The sequence below is a fragment of the Semicossyphus pulcher genome, unplaced genomic scaffold, assembly GCF_022749685.1.
Source record: "Semicossyphus pulcher isolate SPU_LCO1_2020_fin unplaced genomic scaffold, fSemPul1.0.p SCAF_23, whole genome shotgun sequence".
NCBI lineage: Eukaryota > Metazoa > Chordata > Actinopteri > Labriformes > Labridae > Semicossyphus > Semicossyphus pulcher.
In genome coordinates, this window is record NW_027211697.1 from 1960545 (window position 1) to 1968776 (window position 8232).

Here is an 8232-nt window from a genome sequence, read left to right on the forward strand (position 1 = left end):
ACATCTCTTGACAAGATGGTCAGAGTGTGCTGTGCTCTGTGCAACATTTGCCCATCTGTTGTCTCCTCAGAGTAGCATGGACGTCAGTAACATTGTGTACCCTGTGTAACATAAAAATGTAAATCATTTTTAATTTGTTTTTCTTGTTATGCATGGCTGTTACTCATTGTTACTATGCAATAAACCCAGGTGGAAGTATATTACTCATATTTTATTCATTTTTAATAAACTAATTCATAGTTATATACATTTTCACAGAAATCCTAATACAATAATATATAAGATATACAGTATAACAGTAATGTACAGTAAAACACAGATGTATAACAATATACAAATGTAGGCTGGTAATTAAAATATTTAACCATCGCTAATGAAGCTGAAAAAAACCCATTCTAACAGTTTGTAGTGATTGGCACACATTACACTGCTGTATTTCTTTGATAAAACATATGTTAGAATATTCAAAACAGCAAATTAAAGGATAAAGCCTCAGCTGTAAGTAACAAAATGTGTGCCAGCCAACCACAGTAACATATTTCCAACATCTCCATGTAACAGTTTTATAATATATTTAGTCCATAGACCAATTTTTTTACTTTTGATACAATACAACTGAAATACTAGCCTCATGAAAAAGGTGAATGACTTCAAGAAGTTTTAACATAAAACATGAGTGCAGTTGAAAAAAAGCAAACATTTTGATATTACATTTTTCTTTCTGTGACATTCAAAGGAGCAGAAAATATCTGTGCCAACCAAACCTGGTCTACCATACTAGAAACTAGAAGCATGTTACATGAAGTGAAACTGAACTACTATGATACTAAACTTGTTTTCTTCACTCCACACATTTACATGTCTTGGATACCCTGATCAGCTTAAGGCAAGACCTATGAAAGTGCTTCTGCCAACAGTTTCCAGATGTGCAAATAATGACATCTGTGTCAGCAGGTTTACCACAGTAGCATCCCATTTCAGGTGGCTGTTCTGTGGCTGCAGTGTCTGGGAGTGAGGCGTGGTGCTGTATACCAGTCCCCCTGCAGCTCAGGTAGCACTCCAGTCTTGATGAATTCCACGACTTTGGGGTAGGCATCACGGAAGCAGACAGGATCGTATGGGATCCGCTGGGTGAAAACTTTCTGTGGTGTCCAAACCATAAAATCACAGTAACTCACCTCTGCAATATGCATTTGAGCTTGCACTTGATACAAGTACAAGTGGTTGGACTTCAGTGCCATTGCTCCATCCTCTTCCATGCCGAGACAGAATGATGGATCCGTGCAGCTTTCAGTGAGGGAGCAGTCCCTGGATTTGAAGGGGCATTTTATTTCCAGAATGGTATCACCATGGCAACTGCAGGTGACCATACCATCAGGTGATGCTCCAATCCAGGGGAGTTCTGAGTTGATGATGAACCCTGATGCCTTAACCTGGAAGTCTTCATGGTGGTCTTGCATCATAGCACTGTAGTTTGCCCTTGCTCTTTCTTCGTTCACTTGACCCCATCTGACAAAGATTGAAATAGAAACTATGTATTACAATGTGACCATGTCTGAGTGATGTTGTCTGCCTATCAACATTTACCAGAAGGTGTTGCATTCTGACCACAAGCGTCATCAATTAATTTGCATATAAACGTGTGCCTATCATGCTACAATAGTGTTATGTTTTTTTATTCAGCAAACCACTATAAGCAATGGCCTTATGACAGTATTGTGGAACCCCTTCTGGTAAATGTTGACAGGTAATAGCTGTTAATATCCTGCAGACACTCTAATTCAAGTCTCACACAGTGGTCCTTGAAAGTTTGTGAAGCCTTTAAAAGTTTCTATATTTCTGCAAAAATCTGACCTCAAACATCAGATTTCCGCCGTCCTTAAAGTAGATCAAGAAAACCAGATAAAACAAATGAGACAAAAATATTATACTTGGACCATCTCAGCTGCATCCAAGATGGAGCAGCTTGTATCTCTGGAGCCTTCCGTGCCCGTCCAGCTGGAGAATGAGAAATGACGCCACCTCCAGGTGGTCAGACTTGTTCCTGAGTGGTTGAAGAAGAATAAAAGAGGTCACACCAGATACTGAAAGCAAAGGTTCTGATATTTTTGCCACTTACAGATATGTAATGTTGGATCATCTTTCATAATAAAGAAATGACCAATTTTAATATGTTTGCCTTGTGTTTAATTGGGTTCTCTTTATCTGCTTTTATGGCTTATGTGAAAATCTGATGATGCTTTAGGTTAGATAATACAAAAAAAAAAAAGAAGAAAATACAAAAGCTTCACAAACTTTAAAGTACCACAGTATGCAAGCTGCAAGCCTCAGAATAAATTACACCAATTAATCCTGCTTTATAGCTTTATATTGAGCATGAAATTCTCAAGAGATGCGCTGTAGGCCAATGCATAGATATTCGGGATGTAACGATACCTCGCAATGCAGTTAAATATCGATACATATAAGTGACGAGTCAAATGGATAAGATGAAGAGATGAATCGCAATACTGTTTTTTAAACAGCAGAGGGCGCTATCTGCTTTTGGCTTCTCTTGTGCGACGTCATCACGTCTTTTGCGTCTGTAGTTGAATAGAGGAGTAAATAAATAGTTTCAACGTCGCAATTGGTTTTCCACAACATCAGCAGGAAAAGTCAATCTGATATCACTTTTGTGCAGCCCTCCATCAGTGCATCAGAGTCTGTAGGTGTGTCCCAATCCAGGGGCTGCACCCTGTTTTGTCACCTGCATGTAAACTTTTAGCACGCGATGCTGCTGCTGCTGTCACGCAATGTCGGCTAGTTTACGCTTTCAGGGCTTTTCAGTTAGGTGAGGCAGCTTTTTCCTGTTATCAGCGACACCTCGCCCTGGTGTTGGTTAATGCTGTGGCCAGTGTTGTAGTCTAGACCACACCACTACAGTATGCATCCACACATAATTGAGAGCATTCTGAAAGACTGAATATGTGTTATCAACATGTCAATTATTATTATTATTATTATTATTATTAACTATAAAGATCAGATTTTAACACGCAGTTGTATAGCAGTACTAACAACAAATATTCACACCATGGCTAACAAATACATGAAAAGCAGACAAAAAGAGACAAATGTTTCACTCTTTCAATAGCTCTGACAGCTAGTGATATCTAACATATCATATAGTCATTGAATTGTGTAAATGTCTGAAATTAATGCACCTTTAAGATGACCATGAATTAACTGTACTCTCATTTGCATATAGTAATTGACTTTATTAATTTCAATTGTTTATACCAGCTTTGCATGTTGGCTGATATTTACTTAACTTTCTGTTTCTCCACTCTAACCAAGGATGCTTTTAAATTCCTGAGACTGACTCTCTCTCCACAGGGCTGGCCAGGTCGAGTTCAAATCTAAAAGGAACAAGGGCATATCCTGTTCCTTAACTTATATCACTGTTTATCATCAAAACATTGCATTCTGTTGACACACACACACACACACACACACACACAGACCAACAACAGCAGCAGCATCTCCTCCCTTCTCCCGCATTCATTCATCAACCACACTAAACATGAGTGAAGTTAGCTCGCTCTAGATGCGACTTAATATACCAAACAATCGTGCGGTCGGCACATGCGCACTTGCATTGCTTCGGCTTCAAAAGCTCTGGCTGTAGGCATTAGTGGGGCTGGAGCCATCGGCTAGAACTGATAGGGCTCGGGACCACGACGGTCCTCCACCACACTAAAGTGCTCTTCAGGGGACTCTGGAGGGGAGCCCTCTATGGCATATGTGCCTCGTGACTGTGTCGCTTTCCATTTTTCTCTGGCCAGAGGAGTCACTGAGCTGCCAGACACACCCACCCACCTCTCAGCCCCCTCTCAGCCCCTTGCCCACTTTGAGCAGTTTTCAAAATTGTGCAGTGGGTGGAGTTATGGTCAGACCTGTGGGTGCAGTTACACTTTAAACGTTATGTCATCTACCACGTTTAAATGTATGTTTAATCGTGATCAGTCCAGTGACGGTAACAATTGGAAACGAAATCGCACTGTATCCTACTTCCTGTCGGGACACACATCCTCACGGCGTGTGTGCGCTGCAGGTGTAAGCGCAGCGCCGGCACGAGGTGCCGCTGATAACGCACATCCAAAGCCGCCACGCATAATTAAAAGCCTGCGTCAAAAGCGAGCCTGATCATCCCGCCGACATTACGTCACGAGCTTGTTTACAGTTTACAGGCAAATGACACACAGACTCTGCATGCTCAGCATCAGCTCACTCTGTGCCTTGATGAAGAGCTGCACTAATATGATGTCAGACAGACTTTTGTTGTAGATTAATCATCGAAAACAAGAAAATGGCGACTGCTCTTTTTGTACCAAGCAACAATAAGTAGCAGCTCTACTTCTTTCAGTTAATCTGCCTCACAATCGCACGTCCTGCGATGTGACTATTACACATGCGCACATCAGAACTGAAGTGTAAAAATATTTTCTGTTCATTATGAAACTGTGGCGGGACAAATTAGACTATGGTGGGCCGCCTCAGTCTAGGTGATTAATGGGAAACACTGAATATATTTTGTAGTGCAGTTTTTATTGCCATGGCAAAGTTTCACACAAAATTAAGTGCAAAAATCTAAATTTGAAGAAACCAAAATGCATAATCTGTATATTTTCAGTACACACACGCAGTTTTATTAAGCCTACATCTATCCAAGCACCTACAGTATGTCCAATCTGAAGTGAAAGAACACAGCAATATGTATATTTAAAAGAAAAAGGTTGTAATGTAAGTGTCATACTTTTCTATCGGCATTCAGTTGGTTAGAAAGTGTCTCAAGGCGGCAATCTTAGATCGCTTGCAGGACTCGATTGCGCCTTTGACAGCTGTGGGAGCCTAGACTGGAGTTGAGGCGGCTGAAACTCTAACTTGTGCTACTGGCTAGCTGACGTTAGAATATGTCATCTAGTAATTTTAAGTCAAAAGATCCTGTGTTTTAGTTGCGTGTGGAAATTGGCATCGCAATCACGATAGTATTATCTTAACAAACAATCCATTTTACTTCACATGCTTAACATAAAATGACGTGTGCTCATACTTACAGGAATATAGTTCTATTAGCGAACTATTAGCTGCTGACTTCACATTGCTAACAATCTGCTGCTTCAGTTTTGCACACTGACCAGCTACAGCACCCTCAAAGGGTCAAAACTCAAACTCAGAAACGCAATGAATTTAAAAATACAGCCACCACTACCCTACCAACAGTCAAGTTTCAAACAAAAATACACACCTAGGTTTACGTAGGCGATCTGAGTGAGGGGCTAAAATACAGTTAAAATTTTCCAGGACAACATCAATTATTTCCAGGATATTTGGTCATTTTAATCCATGTGTTTCCAGGACTGGAAAACTAGTCTCTTAATTTCCAGGTTTTCCAGGACGTGTGGGAACTTTGCTATACAACCTCAAAATTAAAAAGGATTATTTAAATTTATATTTCTTTATAAATATGAGAAAATTGTATCGTGATTAAACGTATCGTGAACTCGGTATCGGGATTCATATCGAATCGTTCGTTACATCCCTAATAGATCTCCTATCAAACTTATCTATAACCTATGAAGCTTGCTGCCTCAGTGGAGAACTGAGAAGCACGGGGAGAGCAAATTCTTTTGATCAAGGATGCAGGTCTGTCTGCCTCACAGAACACTGACGCTGTCACTCCTCCTGCCCTCTGATCAAACCAAACCCTAGATTTACTTTGCTCCCTGGTCTCCTTCTCAACTACCAAACACTGTGAAAAAATGTCAGTAACACAATAACATATGCTGTCGCTAGAGAGCAACCTAACACTAAATTGTATTTAGAGACTAAGATTGATTAGGTTCAGGACAATCTTTCATAGTACTACTTTCAAAACGGAATGGCTTGTCATGAATATTACCTGAACTGATGAAAATATTAAAAGTCTTACCTATACATAGCCCGATCATTATAGCTGTTACACTCCAATACAATTGAAATAGGCCTATTTATAACCACAACAAGCTGGTTTATAATGTTTACCTGTTGCTGTGTTAGATCATCAAAGACCTTGGCTCTCTCAACCAGCAGCAAGGGCAAATCCATCTCCAGCCTGGTGCTCGAGTACAAGGTTGAAAGAGGAGTGGGCCAGTCCAGCTGCATCACCTTTGGTGTTTACCTGTGGGAGTGGTATTTAAATGGGAGAGAGTACTGCACACTCATTTCAGCTCCATTTAGGTTATTTTAATTACCAACATTAAAACAAGCTGTCTTCATCGGGTTATCTGGCTATCTTACCTGTGAGAGTGGCCCTCAGTGACAGAGAGGATGGCACTTTTCTTTAGCTTGGACTCACGCGTTTCACTATTATGAAGCATCTCAAAAAACGTCTTGCATTCTTCATCCGATGGTCTGCTATCAGGAAAACCAGGGCCTTGGACATGACGGGGCTCTTGTTTTTGACCAAAGCTGATGTTGGAGAAGTCTGCATATTGGACACATCTGACAGAGTCCATGTTGGCCGGGCCCATGCACAGGGCTTCTGGGTGCAAGCCTGCCCATTTCTGATATCCACAGCAGCCAACACATTACATACATTAGAGCTGCTGCATGAGAGCAGACCTCTCCTAAGCCTGCCTTACAGGTGCAGTGAGCCATAAAGACAGTCCCATCCTCCTGAACTGTGATCCAGGGGTGTGTCGGGGTTGCACTGAGGCTCTGTGAATGCTTCACCTGCAGTTTACAACACAAATAGCGAATTACAAGCTTAGCAAGCTAGCTAGACCATAACCCATATGGTTAAAGTTCAACACATGTATAACAGTATTTAGGGCAGCTGGCTATTTTATTTTACATGAATTATAGCTACGTTGGTAAACGTAACGCTTAGTTTAAAACGGTCGAGAAAACATGAATCATGTTTTACTAGCTTAAACTTCCGAGCAAATTCGTAACAGAGTAAGTAAATATTTTGTCACATACCTTTCCTGATGATCAACAAAAGCTTCTTCATATTCAAATGGTAAACTTTAGGATCATTAACCCATCCTGAAGTGAAGTAGCGGTAAGCTTCAGTGCTCTTAAATGCCTTTAGGGACTCCCCGGTATAAGGAGAGCGACACATTTCCAGCGGACTTCAGTGGAGTCAGTAGTTCACTTGGAAGTACATAAGGATCCAAACCCAAAATATCGATTTCATTGCAGTAGCGTTGCTTTTCGCCAGCAGAGAAATGGGCAATTTTCGTCTGTTGATGGCGCTGCGGTCCTAAAGATGGCGGTCACAACAAAAAAGTCACGTGACTGATGCCCATGAATAGGCATTAGAAATACTAAACCTCATAGATACTGGCTCTAAATTAGAAAACAGACACCCGTTTATGATTTGCTTTTAGTTTTCAGCTTCATTCATGGGTATCGGTCACGTGACTTTTTGGTTGTGGCCGCCATCTTTAGGACCGTAGCGCCATCAACCGGTTCCAGTGAAAAATGGTTCGTCAGACGGAAATCGTCTCTCATTATTTACGACCAAGTGACTTCCAAGTGAACTACTGACTCCGCTGAAGTCCGCTGGACATTTGCCAAATTTGTCCTTTGCAGGTATTTACATGTACCTCGTCCGTAGTCCCTCTCCTTATACCGGGGAGTCCCTCAAGGCATTTAAGAGCACTGAAACTTACCACTGCTTCCTAATGATCCTACAGTTTATCAGTCCTATGGGTTAATGATCCTACAGTTTATCATGTGATAAGAAAGAACCTTTTGTTGATCATCAGGAAAGGTAAGTTAAAACCTATTTATTTACTATGTTACTAACTTGCTAGGAAGTTTAAGCTAGTAGGTAATGATGAACTGATGAACGCATTTAAACTTAGCGTTACGTTTACCAACGTAGCTATAATTCATGTAAAATAAAATAGCCAGCTGCCCTAAATAATGTTATACATGTGTTGAACTTTAACCATATGGGTTATGGTCTAGCTAGCTTGCTAAGCTTGTAATTCGCTATTTGTGTTGTAAACTGCAGGTGAAGCATTCACAGAGCCTCAGTGCAACCCCGACACACCCCTGGATCACAGTTCAGGAGGATGGGACTGTCTTTATGGCTCACTGCACCTGTAAGGCAGGCTTAGGAGAGGTCTGCTCTCATGCAGCAGCTCTAATGTATGTAATGTGTTGGCTGCTGTGGATATCAGAAATGGGCAGGCTTGCACC

The 8232-nt window shown here is 41.0% G+C and overlaps 1 long non-coding RNA gene across 1 annotated transcript; it reads right to left on the reverse strand.

Moving 5' to 3' along the window:
• Positions 1 to 254: 254 nt before the first annotated feature.
• On the reverse strand, positions 255 to 7292 carry LOC138602955 (uncharacterized). Its single transcript, XR_011309223.1, has 4 exons — positions 7003 to 7292; positions 6319 to 6753; positions 6064 to 6199; positions 255 to 2044 (listed from the first exon to the last, which is right to left on the reverse strand). It is a non-coding gene; the product is annotated as an uncharacterized lncRNA (long non-coding RNA).
• Positions 7293 to 8232: the final 940 nt, after the last annotated feature.